The sequence below is a fragment of the Rhinopithecus roxellana genome, chromosome 5, assembly GCF_007565055.1.
Source record: "Rhinopithecus roxellana isolate Shanxi Qingling chromosome 5, ASM756505v1, whole genome shotgun sequence".
In the NCBI taxonomy this organism is placed as follows: domain Eukaryota; kingdom Metazoa; phylum Chordata; class Mammalia; order Primates; family Cercopithecidae; genus Rhinopithecus; species Rhinopithecus roxellana.
In genome coordinates, this window is record NC_044553.1 from 85,664,515 (window position 1) to 85,686,550 (window position 22,036).

At 41.8% G+C, this 22,036-nt stretch overlaps 1 protein-coding gene across 5 annotated transcripts in view; it reads right to left on the bottom strand.

The window, feature by feature from the left end:
- MPP5 (membrane palmitoylated protein 5) overlaps nucleotides 1–17,348 on the bottom strand; it is a 95,587-nt gene extending 78,239 nt beyond the window's left edge. For 2 of the 5 annotated variants that reach the window (XM_030930979.1, XM_030930978.1), the window contains exon 1: nucleotides 16,922–17,032. The gene's annotated coding sequence lies outside the window, so the exon portion shown is untranslated. Of the gene's footprint in view, nucleotides 1–16,921 lie in introns of all 5 variants that reach the window. The other 3 variants (XM_010366741.2, XM_010366747.2, XM_030930977.1) reach the window with 3 other exon arrangements.
- Between the last annotated feature and the right edge of the window lie 4,688 nt (nucleotides 17,349–22,036).

Sequence of the window (22,036 nt, forward strand, 5' to 3'; positions counted from 1 at the left end):
GCGCTGTTGCACTATAGCCTGGGTAACAGAGCGAGTTTTGTTGTTTCTCAAAAACAAAACAAAACAAAACAAAAAAGCAGGAACAAAACTCTTTCAAGATTTCCAGAACCTTTAAACAAAGAAAAGTAATCAAAGTGTCATCTCTTAAGCCCTAAACAATTTCATAAGCAGTGCAACAATAAAATAAGAATTTCTAAATAAATCACTTATGCGATCGTTAGGGTCATGACTCTTTTTCTCTACCTCAAATATAAAATATATATTACATTTTTAATTTTAATATGTAAGAAAGCAGTTTACCAAAGGAATAAAAGCATTAATTATATGAAAAATTCCACAAGGGACCGCTAACACTTTAAAATATAATGTCAGGTTCATGACTCTGATTGTATTTATTCTTTCATCATGTAAATAACTAACAATGACAAACTCTCAAAGAATCCTAATTACCAGATTCACATGGCTATTGCTTTGCTCTCAATGTACTCCATGTAGATTTTCTCCATTCCCTTTAATCAATTACCTTCCCTGAAAAACGTGTCTGAAGTGGCAGGCTTCTAAAAAAGCATTGTAAGAGATTCGAACCTCCTTTTTTTTTTTTTTTTGAGACACAGTCTCACTCTGTCGCCAGGCTGGAGTACAGTAGCATGATCTCAGCTCACTGCAACCTGCGCCTCCCAGGTTCACGCCATTCTCCTGCCTCAGCCTCCTGAGTAGCTGGGACTACAGGTGTGCGCCACCACACCCAGCTAATTTTTGTATTTTTAGTAGAGACGGGGGTTTCACCATGTTGGCCAGGATGGTCTTGATCTCTTGACCTCGTGATCTGCCCACCTCGGCCTCCCAAAGTGCTGGGATTACAGGCATGAGCCACTGCGCCTGGCCACAGATTCCAACTTCTAACTTCAAGTGATATACAGCTTACTACAGAAAAAAGTATATTCCAAAGGTTAGCAAATTAGTAGATGATTACCTCTGTCTAGATTGCTTATTGGTATGCAAATCAAAAACACTGGCCATTAAAGGTGGGAGGAGGGGGATAGTTTGCTTGTCACTGAAGAAATACCAAATAACCATTTCAGAGTTATCAAAACTTATAAGGACTCATATCTGGTGCTATCTATAAATTAAACTGAAGCAGTGACAATAGAGAGTACTTCAGGACAAGTAAGACTGTATCAGTAGAAAAGGAAAACAGAAAAATCTGATAAGAAAGGAAGGCTAATGAGAATATAAATGTCAACAGGTTTAGAGTACAATTAACTTTTATTATTGTAGTACTGCTGACTGAGGGTATGAGTAATGCTCTGATTTTGACCAGACAGTCTTACAAGGGAGGAAAGCATATGAGGATATTCTTAGAAATAAGAAATAAGAATAAAAGGTCAATCTATAAGGTAACTATATTGTAAATCTAACAGAAAAAAAGTTAACTAAGCTAAAACTATCTTTTCATTCAACAAGGCAAGTACCGGCTTGGTACCAAAAATCTGGATAGCCACTGTCAAGAAAAAGGCTGCTGAGGCAGAGTCCTTATCCTTAAGAAACTTAAAATCTAGTATAGATATCATATAAGTAAACAAATAAAAAACCAATACAGTGCTATTTGGTAAATGCCACACTAGAACTGTAGAAAATGTCACAGGAGTTACTTGTAGAGGAAGAGCATCCTAAGAAAACTTGTAAAGGAGGGAAAGAATGTAAGGCCCAAGATAGACAGGAAAGACATACATTACTCAAAATGAAAAAACAAAACAAAACAAAATATTAACACAAACACACCGACATCAGTAAAAGTAAACAAATGCTCTATTCAAGCCCAAGATTTTGAATCACCATAATGAAAATGAACTCTAGAAACGATATCCTTTTTTTTTTTTTTTCTTTTTGAGACAGCATCTCACTGTTGCCCAGACTGAAGAGCAGCAGCACAATCATGGCTCACCATAGCCTTGACTTCCTGGGCTTAGGTAAGCCTCCCACCTCAGCCTCCCAAGTAGCTGGGAGTACAGGAATGCACACCCAGCTAATTTTTTTTTATTTTTTGTAGGTACAGGGTCTCACTATGTTGTCCAGGAGGGTCTGGAACTCCTGGGCTCAAGCAGTCCTCTTGCCTCGGTCTCCCAAAGTGCTAGGATTACAGGCGTAAGCTGCTGCGCCTGGCCTATGTCATTTTTTTTTAAAGCTTATTTAAAAATGTGTAGTGAAAACAACCTACTGAAAAACACCCCAGAGTAATTCTTGAGTTCAAATAGAGAAACTGATAAAGCTGAACAGAATTTAATCTCACTACATAAGTAAACTGTTTAGGACAAGAAATTGTTTTCTCCCATTTGACTTTCACTATTATTTCAGAGATTAGAAAGCTGACCTCAACATACAATTATAATTACTCATCATTAACTCAGACTACAACAACCAGGTCATACAACTCCTATCTCTTATCTTAACATTGAAAGAGTGCTTAATACTGTATATACTAACACTATGCCTACCATTCTTGATGTACCATCTCAATCCTCAAAATAAAACCTACTGAATTAAGCACTAACACCATCCCCATTCTGCAGATAAGGAATCAGGCTTTGATAAGTTAAGTTGTTCATTGTCACACACAAGTTAAGAGAGTATTTCTGCAGACATCTGACTCTATAATCCGTAAAAGTACACTAAGTCAGTGATAGTACTGTAACTGCACTGTAAAGCCTGTCAGTATGTGCCTATGGAAAAACAAGAAAAAGCCATCAGCAAATTAATACATTTATGGTTATGTCTTTGTAGAAAAAGCTAATCAAGAACATGCGAAAGTGTTAGATTTCCTCCCTGTAAACACATTTATGGCCAACCTAGAATAAATGAAATTGTGTTTCAAATGTCAAATTATCTGTTTATGGGAGATGACTAGAATAGAACAGTCTCTAATATTTAGCTCACAGCAAGACTAAAGTTTAAACAAATAAATGATAAAAGTACAAACTGAAACCAAGCATCTAGTATGTGTCATTCCGAGCTTTCTTTTACTCTCAACACTGCTGATAACAAATGTGTGGGTCTTTTCCTCACACCAATTCTCTGGACACCAACTGGGTGTCCTACAGTTCAATTCCATTCTGACGCTATCCACCTGGAGTTAGAATCAGATCCCACAAGTTAATGGCTCAGTCCCAAAAGACTGCCCCAACTTCAGATGCCAACAAGTTTTGGGCCTCCCGTACTTCAGACCACCCAAATATTCATCAGGGGTTCCCACGACTTCCCTCCTCAGGTTCAATAGTTTGCTAGAGGCTGAGCACGGTGGCTCACTCCCATAATACCAGCACTTTGGGAGGTCAAGGCTGGAGGATCGCTGGAGACCAGGAGTTTAAGACCGGCCTGGGCAGCTCAGCAAGACCTCATCTGTACAAAAAATAAAAATAAAATTAGCTGGGTATGGTGGTGCACGCCTATTTGAGCCCAGGAGTTGAAGGTTGCAGTGAGCTATGATTGTGCCACTGCACTCCAGCCTGGGTGACAGAGCAAGACTCTTCCTGTCTCTAAAAAAAAACAAAAAAATAAATAAATAAAAATTATTTGCTTGAATGGCCCCAGAACTCAGAAAGGCACTTTACTTACTAGTACTGGTTTATTATAAAGGATACAACTCAGGAATAGCCAAATAGAAGAGATGCACAGAGCAAGGTTTAGGGGCATGGGGTGGAGCTTCTCCAGTCAAACCAGCTTCCCTGCACCTTGAAATATTCACCAACCAGAATCTCTCCAAACACTGTCATTTAGGAGTTTCATTAGATGGGCATGATTAAATTACTGGCCACTAGTGACTGGCTATCTCTGGCCCCTCTTTGCCTTCCCAGAGGTTGAAGGTGGGGCCCCATGCCTTGGTCTTTCTGGCAACTAGCCCACTAACCTGAAGCTATCTAGGGGCCTGCCAAGAGTTGACTCACTGAAACAAAAGACACTCTTATCACCCTCATTCAAACAAAAGACTCTCTTATCACTTCCATGCTTTAGAAAATTCCAAGGGATTTAGAAGCTCTAGGTCAGTTGTCAGGGACAAAGACCAAATATATATTTCTTATTGTATCACAGCCATATTAAGGGCTGAGATACTAAGACAAAAAGATACAACCCCCTACGCTACCCTTAAGGAACTTATTTACAATTTATAGGCTCAAAGTTCTTCACTTTAACTCAAGTACTTTTTTTTTTTGACACAGGTTCTCATTCTGTTGACCAGGCTGGAGTGTAATGCTGCCATCATGGTTCACTGCAGCCTCAACTCCCAGGCTCAAGAAATCCTCTCACTTTAGCCTCCCGAGTAGCTGGGACTACAGGTGCACACCACCATGTCCAGCTAATTTTTGTGTTTTTTGTAGAAACAGGGTCCCACTATGTTGCCCAGGTTGGTCTCAAACTCCTGGGCTCAAGCAGTCCTCTTGTCTTGGCCTCCCAAAATATTGGGATTTCAGGCATGAGGCACTGTGCCCAGGCTCATGTACATTTTTAAACACTAGGTAAAGTAAAAAATGGCTTTCATCAAAAAGTTTCTGGGCCGGGCGTGGTGGCTCAAGCCTGTAATCCCAGCACTTTGGGAGGCCGAGACGGGTGGATCACGAGGTCAGGAGATCAAGACCATCCTGGCTAACATGGTGAAACCCCGTCTCTACTAAAAATACAAAAAACTAGCCGGGCGAGGTGGCGGGCGCCTGTAGTCCCAGCTACTGGGAGGCTGAGGCGGGAGAATGGCGTGAACCTGGGAGGCGGAGCTTGCAGTGAGCCGAGATCACGCTACTGCACTCCAGCCTGGGCGACACAGCGAGACTACGTCTCAAAAAAAAAAAAGAAAAGAAAAGTTTCTAATCTTACCAAAAAGACAATGTTAAGTTAAGTTTTAAGGCAGGCTTATAGACAAAGCAGAAAAGCCAAGGGCTTTGGGATCAAATAAATTAATTCAAATCCTTTCTATCACTTATAATAGGACTATGGATAAAATATTTAATCTCTCTGAGCCTCTATTTCCTCATTTGTAAAAAGGAAAATGCTGACAAAGAACTTGAAATGTAGTTGTTAATATTTAAGAAATACACTCAAAGGATAAGCATACAGCATAACACATTAAGAGACACAGCAAGGGATACAATTCTGGATAAGAGGGGAAAGCAGAAAGCATTGTGATTTGGTCAAACGAACTGGGATACAATTCTGGATAAGAGGGGAAAGCAGAAAGCATTGTGATTTGGCCAAATGAACTATCAATCTTGCTATAAATTTTAAGTATAAAAGGATAAGATATAAAATATAGAAGGATAAGATTCCTTTAAGATGCCTACAAAAACTATGAAATTTATTTTCATTAACTCTAAGTATGTACTGATTACACTTATGCAAATCATTATTGTGAAAAACATTTGCAGGTCATTTATATAGTCGATGAATCACCTGGATCAGAGACTTGTACCTGGGGTTCATGACCTAATTTCCATGAATCCATGCATATTGTAGTAACAGTGTGTGTGTTTCAGAGGAAGGGCCCAGATGACTATCAGAGTCACAAAACAACCTGTTGAATACTAGAATTTTTTGTTTAATATTAGACAGTTAAATCTGCATGTCCAGTGCACATAAACTGGAGTTTATACAGTTTTCAATGTGAGGCAGTGTGATTTCCAATACTAAGACAGAAGAACCACTGTTGAATGCGTAACTTATTTTCTTCCAGATTTTTTTGGTCAGCAAATATTTGAGTGTCTAGTACTTCCGATCATAAATGAACATCAAACAGTAGTCACACCCCTCAATAACTTACAGATGAGTTACAAAAAAAGAATAAATTGTTAATGCATACTTTTCTAAAATTTTAAGAACTAAAACTTAATTGCCAATAAGAGGGTATGGAACGTTCCTAGAGGAAGGAAGAGTGGGTGGACAAGCTGAATTTTAAATGAAATTATGAACACAGCCCCTTGGAGAAGGGTTACTTTAGTCTATCTGCATCAGTGGTTTTCAAGTTGTAGGATGTGACCCATTTGTGCGCCATACAAGGGCTCTAGTGAATCTCAACCAACTTCATAAAAATAGAACAGCTTTATTTTGCTAGAAACTCAGAAAAAAGACTTTCTGAAGCTTTACTTACATTTCAAACACAACATAAAAATGAGTATCTAAATATGGATACTCTTTAAGTACAACCAAGTCCTAGCAGAGCACCTAGCTCACTACATTCATAGAAGCAGTCAATCATGTTAAATGAATGCAGTTTTAAAGGCACTTCTAAAACACACAAGCAAAATACAGAATGCCTACTTCTTACAGCAAAGCAAAAAATGTATTTTAAGTGATATTCTCAAACCTTTTCTGTGACAATGTAAAAGTCTCAAAATACAATATTTTGACACAAAATCCTCAACTGTTTGTGTGAAGCTTCTCAAATTGTGAAGCCAATTATGATTTATACCAAAAAAGCGTAACTCAAAAGATAACTATAAACACATAATTAAAATTTCTAATATTTGGATGTATTAGATAATACTACAAACTAAAAAACCTGACTCTCCTTAATTATTTCACATACGTTGGTTTGTGACAAAGCACTGTGCAGTCTTGAAACAAAAAGTGAGTAAGTGAATATGTATTAAATATCTGCTATGTGTTAGACATTTTGCTAGGTGCTTTCCATATCTTATCTTAATTTTTTCAATCATCTTTCAAAGTGGCTACATGTTATAGGTGAGAAAAGTGAGGTCTGGCCTAGAATTACAGCATGAAATAAATACCCCAAGGCTCCTTCTACTACAATACTACAATTACTGTCATTTCTCCTACTGATTTTTTGCCTTAAAACATTGGTATGAGGCCAGGCATGGTGGCTCACGCCTGTAATCCCAGCACTTTGGGAGGCCGAGATGGGCAAATCACCTGAGGTCAGGAGTTCAAGACCAGCCTGGCCAACATGGTGAAACCCTGTCTCCACAAAAATACAAAAATTAGCCATGCATGATGGCAGGTGCCTGTAATCCCAGCTACTCGGGAGGCTGAGGCGGGAAAATCACTTGAACCCGGGAGGTAGAGGTTGCAATGAGTCGAGATAATGCCTGGGCAACAGAGTGAGACTTGGTCTCAAAAAAAAAAAAAAAAAAAAATTGGTATGTAGGCCAGGTGAGGTGGCTCATGCCTGTAATCCCAGCACTTCACGAGGCCAACTTGAGAGGATCACTTGAGTCAAGGAGTTCGAGAACAGCCTGAGCAACATAGTGAGACCCCCATCTCTATTTCAAAAAAATAAAATAAAAATGTTGGCATGTAAACTAAGACCAGAGGTCAAATCAGGCACACCTTATTTTTATAAATAAAGTTTTATTGGAAAAGTCATGCTCATTTGTTTGGCTACCTCTGCCACTCTAACAACAGAACTCAGTACTTGCAACAGAGACAATATGGCCCATGAAGCTGAAATATTTACAGAGTTATTGACCCCTGCCTTAAAGAAGCAAAACGCCAAGAACCCTAGAGGCCTCAAAATTTCAACGTCTTTGAGGGTCTTTGAGACTATCAACTGAAGAAAAAACTATAAAATTATATGAGACAGCCAAATTGTTTTAATTTTTATAATGTTATATCATAATTAGCCCAATTTATAAAAACAACAAAATTAAAAAGCTTGATTATGAAGTTACTGTTTCATAATTAAGCTGTTTTCTGGTCAGATGTAGTGACACACAAGTAATCCCAATGACTTGGGAGGCGGAAGTAGGAGAGTTACTTGAGCCTAGGAGTTTGAGGCTGCAGTGAGGTATGATCACACCACTGTACTCCAGCTTGGGTGACAGGGCAAGATCCCATCTCTAAATAAATTAATTAACTAAAATAAAAAATAAACTGTCTCTGTAGCTTGAATTGATGGAGGAAAAAATCTCACAATTCAAAATATATTTAATGAGCATGTGTCATGCACCCACATTTCTCATGAAGGAACATACTCAATTCAAAACAAAATGGCACCTGGCTTTTTCTTACTAGCATTTCGTTTTTTATTTCACTTCACACTTTTTGATTTAATACATTTACTGAGGCAGGTGTGACTGGCATGCGTCTACAGTCCCAGTTAGTGAGGAGACTGAGGCAAGAGGATCACTTCTGCCCTCTTTAAAAAAAAAAAATTCACCGAAATCATTCTACTCTGTACTCTAAGCTGAACATTTACGTGATTAACCAAGAGTCTATATTTGATTTTCTGGTATAAGGAAGGAGTTTTCTTTTTTTTCTTTTTTTTTTGAGACAGAGTCTCGCTGTCACCCAGGCTGGAGCACAGTGGCGTCATCTCGGCGCACTGCAAGCTCCGCCTCCCGGGTTCCCACCATTCTCCTGCCTCGGCCTCCTGAGTAGCTGGGACTACTGGCACCTACCACCACGCCTGGCTAATTTTTTTGTATTTTTTTTTTTTTTTTTTTGAGACGGAGTCTCGCTCTGTCGCCCAGGCTGGAGTGCAGTGGCCGGTTCTCAGCTCACTGCAAGCTCCGCCTCCCGGGTTCCCGCCATTCTCCTGCCTCAGCCTCCCGAGTAGCTGGGACTACAGGCGCCCACCACCTCGACCGGCTAGTTTTTTGTATTTTTAGAAGAGACGGGGTTTCACCATGTTAGCCAGGATGGTCTCGATCTCCTGACCTCGTGATCCACCCGTCTCGGCCTCCCAAAGTGCTGGGATTACAGGCTTGAGCCACCGCGCCCGGCCCAATTTTTTTGTATTTTCAGTAGAGACGGGGTTTCACCGTGTTAGCCAGGATGGTCTCGATCTCCTGACCTCGTGATCCGCCCACCTCGGATTCCCAAAGTGCTGGGATTACAGGCGTGAGCCACAGCGCCCAGCCTGTTTTTTGTTTTTTGTTGGTTTTTTTTTTTTTCTGAGACAGAGTCTCGCTCTGTCGCCCAGGCTGGAGTGCAGGGGCGCGATCTCAGCTCACTGCAAGCTCCGCCTCCCGGGTTTACGCCATTCAGCCTCCTGAGTAGCTGGGACTACAGGCGCCCGGCACCACGCCCGGCTAGTTTTTTGTATTTTTAGTAGAGACGGGGTTTCACCATGTTAGCCAGGATGATCTCGATCTCCTGATTTCGTGATCCGCCTGCCTCGGCCTCCCAAAGTGCTGGGATTACAGGCGTGAGCCACTGTGCCCGGCCGACTCTTTTTTTTTTTTTTTAACTTCATGGTTTTCATTTTAAGCAAAAACCTCCATATCATATCATTTTATCTTCATTCAAAATACAATTCACTATCCAAATCCATTTATTCATTCATTCATTCATTCACTCGTCTAGCTCTGTCACCCAGGCTGGTCTTGAACTGAGCTCATGCAATCCTCCCCTCAGCCTCCTGAGTAGCTGAGATGAGAGGCGCAAACCACCATGCCTAGCTTCTCCAAGTCCATTTAAACAACTTATCTAAACTACCCAGAAGAGGAATGTTTGGTTACAGTGACACAAATAACATTTTCTTTATTAGTAATTTTCAAAAAACTTTTTTTAGAGACCAGGTCTCACTGTGTTGCCTGGGCTGTTCAAAGGTGTGATCAGAGAGCACTGCAGCCACCTGGGCTCAAGTAATTCTCTCATTTCAGCCTCCTGAGTAGCTGGGACTACAGTATGAACCACCACACCCAGCTCTCATTTAGTAATTTTAAATAAGAGTCCTCCAATATACAAACTCTAGAATAAATCAAGAAAATTTAAGACCTACTAAAATGTAAAATGTAGGTAACTGTTAATGAATACCTTGACTCTACCGACTTCATTATTTTAGTTCACAAAATCTTATATTTGGTTTCTTTTTTTTTTTTTTTTTTTTTAAAAAGAGATCTTGTTATGTTGCTCAGGCTGGACTCAAACTGTCCTCCCACCTCAGCCTCCCAATTGGATGGGGCTATAGGCACGTGACATTGTTCCTTCTTCATTTTTAAGAATAAATGTTAATGTATATTAGTTTTAAAAAGTCCAAAATTATTTTTCTTTAAAATAACCCGAATTAGTCCCATAAATATGCAAACATGGTTCAACATTTGAAAAATCAGCGTAACTCACCATATTAACAGATTAAAGAAAAAAAGTTCACACAATCATCTCGATATATGCAGAAAAGGCAGATGATAAAATTCAACATCCATTCATGATTTAAAAAACAAACCCTCAGTAACCTAGGAACAGAAGAAAACTTCCTTAATCTCCTTAAGACAATGCACAAAATGACCTACAGCTAATATCGTGTTTTAAAGGTGAAAGACTGAATACTTTTCTTTTCTTTTTTTTTTGAGATGGAGTCTCGCTATGTCACCCAGGCTGAAGTGCAGTGGCGCCATCTCGGCTCACTACAAGCTCCGCCTCCCGGGTTCACGCCATTCTCCTGCCTCAGCCTCCCCAGTAGCTGGGACTACAGGCGCCCGCCACCACGCCCGGCTAATTTTTTGTATTTTTTTTTTTTTTTTCAGTAGAGATGGGGTTTCACTGTGTTAGCCAGGATGGTCTCGATCTCCTGACCTCCTGATCCGCCCGCCTCGGCCAAGTGAGTGAGAGGCCAGGCACTGTGACTCACGCCTGTAATCCCAGCACTTTGGGAGGCTGAGGTGGGCGGATTGCTTCCACCCAGGAGTTCCAGACCAGCCTGGGCAACATGGCGAAGCCCTGTCTCTACTAAATACACAAAAAATTAGCTGGACATGGTGGCACTTGCTGGGGGTCCCAGCTACTCAAGAGGCTGGGATGGGAGAATCAACTGAGCCCAGAAAGTTGAGGCTGCCGTGAGCCGTGTTGCGCCACTACACTTTAGCCTGGGGATAGAGTGAGACCCTATTTAAAAAAAAAAAAAAAAAAGTGAACAAGATAAAGATGCTACTTCTCACCTCTCCTACTCGACATCTCAGTGGAAGTCCTAGCCAAGCCAATACAGTAAGTTAAGGAAAAGAAATAAAAGGCATACAGACTAGAAGAAAAGAAAAGTTTTGAACACGACTGTCTACTTAGAAAATTCTAAAAAAAATTATTAAAATAAAAAAGCTTCTAGAACTAACAAGGGAGTTTAGCAAAAAGTCAGGATACAAAGTCAATATACAAAAATTAATTTCTATATACTATCAGTGATCAATTGGAATCTGATTTTTTTAAATTACCATTTACAACAGGACCAAAAAATTAAAATAATTAGGTATAGACTTAATAAAGTATTTGAAAGATCTGCACATTGAAAACTACAATACTCACATAAATGGAGAGAAACAGCATGTTCATAGATTAGAAGACTCAAATTATTAAGATGTCAATTATATTCAGGTTGATCTCTAAATTAAACACAATCTCCATCAAAATCCCAACAGAACAAATACATTAGCAAGAAGATGATTCTAAATATTATACAGAAAGGCAAAGGAACTAAAAATAGCCATAACAATTTTGAAAAATACAGTTGGAAGAGTCACATTACCTAATGTGAAGACTTATTTTAAAGCTATAGTAGGACAGGGGCAGTGGCTCATGCCTGTAATCCCAGCACTTTGGGAAGCCGGGGCAGGTGGATCACAAGGTTAGGAGATCAAGACCATCCTGGCCAACATGGTGAAACCCCGCCTCTACTAAAAATACAAAAATTAGCTGGGCGTGGTAGTGCGTGCTTGTAATCCCAGCTACTTGGGAGGCTGAGGTGGGCAGTAGGAGAATTGCTTGAACCCAGGAGGCGGACGTTGCAGTGAGCCGAGATCGTGCCACTGGACTCCAGCCTGGTGATAGAGCGAGACTCCATCTCAAAAAAAAAAAAAAAAAAAGGCTATAGTAGGCCAGGCGCGGTGGCTAACCCCTGTAATCCTAGCACTTTTGGAGGTTGAGGTGGGAGGATCCCTTGTGCTCAGATGCTCAAGACCAGCTTGGGCAACATAGGGAGATCTTGTCTCTACAAAAAATTTTTAAAAATTGGCCTGGCATGGTGGCATACACCTATAGTACCAGTCACTGGGGAAAGGGGAGGATGGCTTGAGTCCAGGGGGTTGAGGCTGCAGTGAGCCATATTCACACCACTGTATTCCAGCCTGGACGACAGAGTGAGACCCTGTCTCAAAAATTTTTAAAATAATACAGCCTGGGCAACATAGCCAAGACCTCATCTCTACAAATAATTTTAAAACTTAGCCAAGTGTGGTAGCATGCCTGTGGTCCCAGCTAATTGGGAGGATTGCTTGAACCTGGGAGGCCAATGCTGCAGTGAGCAGATATCACTGCACTCCAGCCTGAGCAACAGAGAGAGACCCTGTCTCTAAATAAAAAATAAAAAGGATAGACAAAATAGATCAACTGAACAGTCCATAAACAAATCCCAACAAATGTAGTCAAATAGTTTTTGACAAAGAGACAAGGGGAATTCAATGGGAAAAAGATCATGTTTTCAACAAATGGTCATGGAACAACTGGACAAATAAATGAAACTCAACCTGTACTTCTCTCATTTTATATGAAAATAAACTCAAAATGGAACATAGATCTAAAAATAAAATTACAATATAAAACTTGGGGAAAAAAATAGGAGAAAGACCTCTCTGACCTTAGACTGAGCAAAGAGTTCTTAGATACAATATTCAAATTTTAAAAATTAGTAATTTGGACTTTCTCAAAATTGAAAACTTCTGTACTTCAAAAGTAATGAAGTATAAAAGTTATGAGGATGAAAAGGCAAGCCAGAGTGGAAGAAAACCTTCGTAAATCACCTATCTGACAAAAGATAAGGGACTATAAAGAACTTTGGGGGCAGTGGTTCATGCCTGTAATCCCAACACTTTGGGAGGCTGAGGCAGGAGAATCACTTGAGCCCAGGAGTCCTGAGACCAGCCTGGGAAACACAGTGAGACTCCATCCCTAAAAAAAAAAAAAAACAAAAGGAAAAAAGAATAAGATAATAATAAATTCAGCTATAACAATCCAATTTAAAAATGGGCAAAAGCTTCAGACACTTTATCAAAGATAAACAGATGGCAAGTAAGTACATGAAAAGATGCTCAACATCCTCAGTCATGGGGGAAATGCAAAGAAAAATCCTAACGAGATACTATTAAAATGGCTAAACCTAAAGACTGACCATACCAAGAGCTGACAGGAATGTAAAGCAACTGGACCTCTCATATATTGCTGGTGGAAATGCAAAGTGGTTCAGCCACTTCAAGCACAGCTTGACAGTGTATTAGTTTCCTATGCCAATGTAACAAATTGCCACAAATTTAGTGGCTTAAAACAACAGAAATTATTTTACAGTCCTACACGTTAGAAGTCTGACATATGTCTCCCTTGGCTAAAATTACTGGCAGGGCTGCTTTCTTTTCTGGAGGCTCTAAAGAGTAATCCATTTCCTAGCCTCTTCAAGATTCTAGAGACCACTCATATTCCTTATTTGTGGCCTGCTCTCCTCCATCTTCAAAGCCAGCAACTTTGCACTTCTCTGACCATTGTTACATCTTTTTTTCTGACTCTACTCTTCTGCCTCTCTCTTTCCTTTTTTTAAAGATTCTGTGATACATTGGGACCACCTGAATAATCCACAATAATCTCCCTAAAGTCATCTAATTAGCAACCTTAATTTGCCTTTGCCACGTAAGCAAACACATTCACAGGTTCCAGGGACTAGAATATCTTTGAAAACCTTTATTCTGTCTACCACAGATAGGTCTTTTTTTTTCATTTTAAGATAAAAGTAGGCTATACCTACCACATTCCATTTACTTAAGAGAAACAAAAACTTAGGTTTACACAAAAACCTATTTGCAAAGATTTACAGCAACCTCACTCAGTCACAAAAACCTGAAAACAACTCAAATGTCCTTCAACTGGTGAATGGATAGGTGATGGAACTGTTCTTTACCTTGATTGTGCTAGTTGCACAGCTCTCTTAGTTGGAATTGCACAATGAAAAGAGTTAATTTCATTTCATGTAAATTAAATATTTTTTAAAGAAAGGAAGCAATTATATCATTTCTCATCCATCAGATTAGCAAAAATTTTTAAATCTTACAATGCCAATTGTGGGCAAGGACATGAAGCCACTGTCACTCATACTGTTTGCAGGAATGTAAATGGCTACAGCATTAAAAAGGATAATTTGGCTGTAGCTAGTAATGTTGAAAACACATATCAATCTATTATCAGCAATTCCACTTATAGGTAGGTATACATACATTCTAGGAAAGCCTCCATACATGCGCTCAAGGAGACATGCACAAAGATATTCATTAAACATTGTTTTAAATATTAGAAAACTGAAAACTCTTCAGTAAGGAAATGAATTGCAGTTAGTGGTTACTAAAAAAGAAAAGGGAAAAAACGCATGACGGAAAGAATCAACCCTGCCTGTTAAGTGATTTGGAGAAGGCAACTTACTGGTTTAACAATAAGACATCCTGAGAAGAGCACTGAACTTAGAATATGGGGACAAGCATTTTAGCATTCATGTAGTTCCAAGTCTGCCACTAACTAGCAGTCAGACTACGGATTACTTAACTCCTTCAAGCCTCACTGTCTTTTTCGTGGAAAATGAAGAGGTTAAGATTACTTCCAACTCAACGATTCTATGATTCAGTAAGTATATGACCAAAAATTATAAAGGCCGGGCGTGGAGGTTCACGCCTGTAATCCCAGCACTTTGGGAGGCAGAGGCGGGCGGATCATGAGGTCAGGAAATCGAGATCATCCTGGCTAACACGGTGAAACCCCGTCTCTACTTAAAACAAAACAAAACAAAACAAAAACCAAAAAATTAGGCGGGCGTAATGGCGTTGGCCTGTAGTCCCAGCTACTCGGGAAGCTGAGGTAGGAGAAAGGCCTGAACCCCGGAGGCGGAGCTTCCAGTGAGTCGGGATCGCGCCACTGCACTATAGCCTGGGTGGCAGAGTGAGATATATATATATATGTGTGTGTGTGTGTGTGTGTGTATATGTGTGTGTGTGTGTATATATATATTCTGGTGGTGGCCCACACCTGTAATACCAGCACTTCGGGAGGCCGAGGCGGGTGGATCACCTGAGGTCAGAAGTTCGAGGCCAGCCTGGCCAACAGGTGAAACCCCGTCGCTACTAAAATACAAAAATTAGCCGGGTGTGGTGGCAGGCGCCTGTAGTCCCAGCTAGTTGGAAGGCTGAGGCAGGAGAATCACTTGAACCCGGGAGGTGGAGACTGCAGTGAACCAAGATCGCACCACTGCACTCCAGCCTGGGCAACACCGAGACTCTGTCTCACAAAAAAAAAAAAAAAAGAAAGAAAAGAAAAGAAAATTATATTGTAAAGCACACATGTCAAGATACTATTTTTTCTAGACACTCTGAAATCAGAAAATATCAGAGAAACAGGGCATCTCAGTATAACCTATTAAATTGATCAAGTTTCTTGGAATGTGTGATAAAATTTTATTTTTTAAATTTTTTCCATGACAGCCCTCAGGAGATCCTGAAACCATGTACCCCTGTGATGAGATTTTTAATTGAAATCATAATTCAAGATCATGTAAAAGCTAAATCCACTGCACTGACTTGGGTCACCCTCAGGAAGAACTTACATATTTTCTCCCATTTTAACATTCTAAAACAAGTTAATGTTAATCAATCCACCTTAACTTGTCACGTTCAAGTCCGTCTAGCCAAAAGTAATTCAGGTACATGGTAAAATTTACTCGATTTTTAAAGATTAAATAATGAATTGCTTTTCCTACTTTTGCCTGTTTTATCTATAAATCTCTTACATTATAATTTAATAGCTCATCCTACTACAAATAGAAAGCCTATAAAACCTATCCACAATACGCTATGTCCACAGGGATCTAGTAAAAAAAAATCGGTAGTTCTTAATTCAAGGAAGCTTATTTAATAAGTTTCATTACCACCAATACTTTAAAGACACCAATAACCAACACGTCATTTGTTCCTACTGCAGAATTTAACAGGTTATTAACTTCTGGTAAAATCCAAAAGCATAATTAGTAAACTATCATTAAAACATGATATTGCTTTTTTAAAAAATCGGAAATATTAACACCTTTCACTGTCAGTCAAATCAACATTTCAAAATTTTTGTTCCACTGACTTTCCGAATCTAAATTTTTACTATTCTAAGCAAGTTTGGAGACAAAACAAACACTCCATACTACATCTAAAAACTTCCCAATCAGATTTTAATTTTAGCATAAACTGCCAAGAAAAACCTTTCGACCGAAACCTACATTCCGTACACATTACTGAACGTCAATCAACAGAAGGTGAGTTATGATCATTGGAAAGTTACATAATTTACTACAAAGATCGTTTAAAGCAACCTTCATTAAACGTAGAACACAACAATGTACAGGCTTCAAAGTTCAACGTGCAACCTTAAATTATCAGAAACCATCAACAAAATTAGGCTTTTCTTTAAAACTGGTCACAAGGAAGCAGGAACTGTTTGCCTGTTTAAGAACGCAATGGGCAGCAGAATACCAGCAGCTGAGTCAGGCAGAGGAACGCTGACTACATTCTGACTTCTAAAGGAAAGCGTTCCCTCGCCGGATTCCCAGACCCGGCCGGGGGGAGTCCCGCGCGTCGCGACCTCGGGGCGGGAGCGCAGGGGGCAGACGACTCCCCGCCGCGCCCCCTGCACCTCGGGCCCGGCTGGCTGTGGCCCGCGCCAAGGTGCATGCCCAGCCAAGGAGAAGGAGCGGGCACCGCGCAGGCAGCGCTGCTCCGAGGGACAAAGGTTGGGCTCACACCCTCCACGGCCGAAGCTGCCGCGCCTGAGGAAGCCCGCCTGGCGGCCCGGGGTCTCCCGCTGGCCGGAGTTTAAGCGGCGTGTGGGGGAAGGGGAGCCCGGCCGCCCCTCCCCCGCCGCGCTCCCGGGGACCTGTTGATTAAGATCTCCACAGCCCAGCCGCCGCCGATCCACCTCTTACCTCCGCGCCTCGGCTCCGCGGAGCCTCCAGCCCCGGCCGCTCCTAAGCACTGCAGAAGCGACAGCTCTCCGGCGGCCCTTAAAATACCGGATAAAGAATCCAGAAACTCCCGACTCCCCCCACCTCAGAATCCTTAGTCCCCGCCCCCGCCCCACCGCCAACCTCCTCCGTCGCCGCCGTCGCCGCCGCAGCCGCCAGCAACTCCACTTCTAGACCGCGCGAGACCGGCCCCTGCGGCCACCGCGAGACCGCGCACGCGCCCCCGGGACTCTGGCGCAGCGGGCGCGCGGATCCCAGTCCCTCCCCGCCCGTGAGAGGCTGGCGCGGCTCGCCCAATCCCGAGCCGGCGCGGAGAGAGCGCCCGGTCATTGGTTCTCTCCACAGCTCCCGCCGGGTGCGCGCAGCCGCGCGCCTCTAAGTCTAAAACCCGGACTGCTAGGAGCTGGCTGTCCCTGTGGCGCTGCTTCGGGGTTTGGCCCGCGGGCTGTGTGGGGACGCGAGGCTTCTCTGGGTTTCTACATCCCTTGGCTCTTCTGTCTCTGGATGACGGCTCCTGAAGAAAATCCGAGTCCTCCTGAAGAGATTCCTCATGTCCTGTCCAGTTAGTCACACAGTCTAACTTTTCTTTTTTTTTTTAAAAAATGACGTAAACACCTGGATGTGTGCAGTGTCCCGCAGAAGACTCCAGAAAGCCACCAGCAGCACTGACTTCTGAAAACCAGAAAGCAAGAATGGCAAGGACTAGAACTAGTTCCCAGAAGTCTCCCGAAGGGACAGAGAGTTACGCAGACCAGCCCATGCCCCGGGCATGGCTGGCGCCCTCGGGACCTGGATGTGCCACCCTTGGAATGGGGCAGGGCTCTGGCGGGTGCGGGCGGAAGTCAGAGCAGATTGGAGTACGTTCTAAGGAGAAATACCAGCAAATGTGTCTCGACACTTGCAATAAAAACCCTCGGATGGTCTCTGTCTTGACAGTACCTTCCGAGGAAGCCCATCCCACCTTTGAACCCTTGCAAGGTTTGTTAATCGACCTCTCCTTCTATGAGGCCAAAATATGCTTATGACTCCAGCCCAGGTGCACGGTTTCCCCCAGGGGCACAGTCCTCCCTCAAAGCCTTCGTATATGCCATTTCCATTTCTCTCGGTTTTCCTCATTTTGTCCCACCGTGTTTTTCCATCTCGCAATGTCCTCAGGTCCTGACTTTCAAGTTCTTTCACATTCTTCCCCATTACGCTACTCTGGACAGCCTATGGATTGTTAGTGTCCCTCACTAAGGACACTGTGATGCTCTGAACGAAGCAAACCATTGTTCCTGGTGGTGAAGATCTTTAGGGATGCCTACCCTTCCTAGATTTATTATCCTTCTCAAATCTGATAAGCATTCTGTCCAAGTGTTTAATAAGACAGAGCTGAGGACAGAACTCTGCTGCATGCCACTAAAGACCTTAATGCTCCTGCCATCCAAAAATTTCTCAGTAGGCTTCGAATACAGATGGACGACACAACCGAACTGTCTTCTTGGCCCATATTCCTCCACAAAGATGCCAGGAGAACTGGCGAAATGCCTAACTGAAATCCAGATAAAGTCTCCAGGATTCCTAGAAACTATTAGCCATACCCCAAAAGGAAAAAAACGGTTAGTGTGTGTGACTTACTTCCTTTTCTAAGTTCGTTTGTTTTTGTTTTTGTTTGAGAGGGGGTTTCGCTCTTTTGTCCAGGCTGGAGTAAAGTGGCACGATCTTGGATCGCTGCAACCTCTGCTCCCCGGGTTCAAGCGATTCCCCTCCCTCAGCCTGCCCAGTATCTGGGATTACAGGTGCCCGCCACCACGCCCGGCTAATTTTTGTATTGTTAGTAGAGACGGGGTTTCGCCACATTGGCCAAGCTGGTCTTGAATTCCTGACCTCAAGTAATCCACCTTTCTCAGCCTTCCAAAGTGCTAGGATTACAGGCGTGAGCCACTGTGCCCGGCCTCTAAGTTCTTAAATATATAACATAAATAGTAATTCAAGAAGCTTCCTCCAGCTCCTCAGTGAATTCTTCTTTCTCTAGCTTATAATTTCTCATCTTTGGCACTATTGACATTTGGGCTGGATAATTCTTGTGGGGACTGTCCTGTGCATCATAGGTTGTTTAGGACCATCCCCAGCCTCTACCCACTAGGTGCCAGTAGCATCACCGTCCCCAATGTGACAATCAAAAACGTCTCCAGACGTTACCAAAGCTCATGGGGAGAGATGGGCAAAATCATCTTCAGGTAAGAACTGCAGATCTAGCTGTTCAAAGAAAGGACCCCTTTGGAAAGATAGTATATCTTTATCCATAACTTCTAATCTCTTGGTCCCAGGCAGTTTTTCTTTTTTTTTTTTTTTTTTTTTTTTTTTTTTTTGAGACGGAGTCTCGCTCTGTTGCCCAGGCTGGAGTGCAGCGGCTCAATCTCGGCTCACTGCAAGCTCCGCCTCCTGGGTTTACGCCATTCTCCTGCCTCAGCCTCCCGAGTAGCTGGGACTACAGTCGCCGCCTCCACACCTGGCCAGTTTTTTGTATTTTTTTAGTAGAGACACGGTTTCACCGTGTTAGCCAGGATGGTTTTGATCTCCTGACCTCGTGATCCGCCCGTCTCGGCCTCCCAAAGTGCTGGGATTACAGGCTTGAGTCACCGCACCCGGCCGGCAGTTTTTCAAAACAACAAAACACACACACACAAAAAGCCTCCACCCAAATGAACCCTCCAAGTACCTAGCCTTGCTTCCTCAGCTGCTTAGATTCCGTTACAGGACCCCACCCTGATAAAATGATTATTACTGTGAGTGTGAGATAGCAGACCAGCTGCTTATCTCAAAATATGTGAAATTCCTTTTTAAAGTGCTATAACAATTCAGAAGGGCATTTTTTCAGGAAAAGAAGTACTATAAAAATGTTAGTTATGGCCTGGCATGGTGGCTTACACCTGTAATCCCAGCACATTGGGAGGCCAAGGTGTATGAATCCCTTGAGCCCAGGAGTTCAAGACCAGCCTTGGCAATATGGCAAAAACCCATCTCTACAAAAAATACAATATTAGGTAGGCATGATGGTGTGTGCTTATAGTCCCAGCTACCTGGGAGGCCAAGGCAGGAGGATCATCTAGGCCTGGGAGGCTGAAGCTGCAGTGAGCTGAGATCACACAACTGCACTCCAGCCTGGGCAATAGAGTGAGACCCTGTCTCAAAAACAAAAGTTATTTTACCTCCTAAAGATATTTTCATGTTAAAAGAGGGCAGATCCTACAGCAAATAACAAATCTACTCTCTAGTGGGTCAGGTGCAGTAACTCACACCTGTGATCCCAACAGTTTGGGAGGCCAAAGTGGGAGAATTGCTTGAACCCAAGAATTCAAAACTAGCCTGGGCAACATAGGGAGACCCATCTCTACAAAAAAATTTAAAAATTAGCTGGTGTGGTGGTACGCTCCTGTAGTCCTAGCTATTTGGGAAGCTGAGGTGGGAGGATCTCTTGAGCCCAGGAGATCTAGGCTGCAGTGAGCTGTGATTGTGCCACTGCACTCTAGCCTGAGCAACAGAGCAAGACCATGTCTCAAAAAAAAAAAAAAAAAGAAAAGAAAAGAAAAGAAAAAGAAAAGAAAAGAAAAAAATAAATATATTTTCTGGTGAATTGAACCAATCCCAGAATCTCTAGGTCATACAAATTACTGGTGTATATGCAAAAACTGAAGGGTAGCTGAAAGAGTGAAAGGTATAGAAACTGGAGTAATTAGATTTGGGTTTTAGCTTTGCTGCTAACTAGTTCTGTGATTTAGATGTGTGACAAGCTTCCTGGGCCTAAATTTTCTCATCTATAATGTAAAGGGGTTAACTACCCCTTTTTCCCCCCTAGTTTTAGGATTTTGGTAGTCTCTGCATATAGAGTGTAACATGGATAGCATGGGAGGTTAAGATAATATAATATTCCCCCCATAATGGAATGAAATGGATAATCTGTGGTTTAAACCCCCCTGTCAGAAGGGCTGTTCATGCTTGTCAGAAGGCAGTTCACCTGCTGAGTCACTCTAACAAATTTGTAACTAAATATTATGGGTGAGTAGTGAAAGTCTAACTGTAAAACCAGGAGTAAGATGGACAGTCACCATAGTAAATACCCTCCCTTCTTCTTCTTCTTGTCATCTGCTTAACTTATTATCTGTCAATATCCCTTATTAAATGTTTATGTAATAAAATATCACACTATTTTATTTCATTAAAAATTTCGAGAAGCCAGTCATGGTGGCGTGTGCCTGTAGACCTAGCTAATCAGGGGACTAAGATGGGAGGATTGTTTGAGCCCAGGAATTCAAGTCCAACCTGAGTAACACAGCAAGACCCCCTTCTCTAAAAATTTTTTTAAAAAAAAAGGTTTGGGGGAAACATATTCATGTTGCATTTCAGCCACTTTTAAAAAGGTCTGAAATTTTGATTTTCAAGATTTATTATTCCCTATTATATATCGAATTATGTAGCCTTAACTAAGGCTATTATATCTCCTCTTTGTACTAGTGAAAGCCAGGTTTTCACTAGTATAGTTTTCATAACTTGGCTTTCACTAGTACATCAGTGAATTACTACTTAGAATTTTCATAAGTGAATTAGTAGCCTAATCACATAATTGTATAAACCAGATGATCGGAGATAATGTATAATAAAAGCAGAATACTCACTGACTCAGATAAAAGAGAAGTTATGAAACAAAAATTACCTACAAATAGTAGTACTAGTAAATAAGTATCTTTTTTTTTTTTTTTTTTAAGACGAAGTCTTGCTCAGTCATCCAGGCTGGAGTGTAGTGGTGTGATCTTGGCTCACTGCAACCTCCGCCTCCTGGGTTCAAGCAGTTCTCCTGCCTCAGCCTCCCAGTAGCTGGGATTACAGGCACCTGCCACCACGCCTGGCTAATTGTTTTTTGAATTTTTAGTAGAGACAGGGTTTCACCATGTTGGCCAGGCTGGTCTCGAACCCCTGACCTAAAATGATTTTCCCACCTCAGCCTCCCAAAGTGCTGGGATTACAGGCATAAGCCACCATGCCTGGTCAAATACCTAAAATAAAATAATAAAATAACAAGAAGCAAACCAACAAACA